This window comes from Pinus tabuliformis, chromosome 7 (assembly GCF_031772625.1).
Source record: "Pinus tabuliformis cultivar Carrire ecotype Pingquan chromosome 7, CPIR1, whole genome shotgun sequence".
NCBI classification, from domain to species: domain Eukaryota; kingdom Viridiplantae; phylum Streptophyta; class Pinopsida; order Pinales; family Pinaceae; genus Pinus; species Pinus tabuliformis.
The window spans coordinates 1,461,600,184-1,461,601,584 of record NC_142293.1 but is presented as its reverse complement, the minus strand read 5'-3'; positions in this window follow the sequence as shown (position 1 = coordinate 1,461,601,584).

Below are 1,401 nucleotides of genomic sequence, written 5' to 3'. Positions count from 1 at the left end.
ATTCAAACATCACTTTTTAACACTTTGTACAACAATATAAATTAAGTTCAATGGTTATGAACATCAATGAGTCCATGAATTTTAAGTTGAAAGCAGATTTTACAGTGACGAAAACAAGATTAAATGGTTGTGAACATCGAGGAGTCCATTAAATTTACGTTTGAAAATGGATTTTATAGTGACGAAAATAGGCTTACTCTGTGTATAGGCCCATGTAGTCAAGTGTATAAGTAAATTCACTCATGATAATGGCCTACCTATTCATGATTTACTTTTCATTAGTAAAGTGTACACCACATACAAAAGGATCGAGTTGTATTCTAGGACAAATTGATTGTGTCAGGGATTCAGAATGGGAGTTCAGATGCTTATTTTTGCGGGTGCTATCATACCAACACAAGCAGTGATCATGCACTTGGGTGTATACTGGGCTCATCGTTTTCACCTCCCCTTCATTATTGTCAAGCATCTTAATCGGAATATGGCCAAATTCATTTGGTCTAGTAGCAGAGAACAAAAAAATTCATTTGGCCAAGGTGTCCCAAATCTCTCTTCCAAAGTGTATGGGTGGCTCAAGGATATTGAACCTGAGACGCTTTGGTTGGGCGTTACTGCTGAAATCACTTTGGAGGGGGGTATTTGGAAATGGCACCTGGGGTAAGTTCATTACACATAAGTACCAAAAGGATGACAATTTTCCTGTCTGGTCGCACAGAGGGTATATTGGGATCACATCAGGCTTGGCCATCTCGCTCAGCTTCACAAAAATTGTTAAACTCTTCATTCACAATCTCGCTTGGATAATGGGTTCAAGGCATAGGATTATTATTGGATCTGATCAGATCCTAGGTACTAGGGTGGATTGTCACACATCAGATGATTTTATCTATTGTATAAACAACCATGGGATATTTGTTGGCACCAAGTAATTTCTCCATGGTGGGGTCACCCAACATGGAAATGTGCAGGGGAGCTAGGCCTGTATGGGAAGATGGTGCGAGGATGGGATCGGATCTGTACTGGCATGAAACTTTTAGGAATTTTCCAGGAGGGGGACAGGGACTAGATTTCTTGGACAGGCAAGATGAAGGCGGGGAATGTTATGGTTGCTGATATATATACCACTCTCTATCACTAGGAGGTCCATCACACGGGCACATGTGATTTCTATAATTTCTAGAAAACAAAAATCCCTATCAAAATCACTCTTTTTCTCAGGTTGGTATGGAAGAACAAAACCCTCACATGGGAAAATATCCAAAAGAGATATTGGCATGGACTGGGGATCTGTGTGCTATGCATGAACATAGAGGAGAACAACAGTCACATGTTTCTAAAATGCACCAACATCGGACAGGTATGGAATAAATTGGTTGTTACTATTGGTTTTTCTTGTAACCT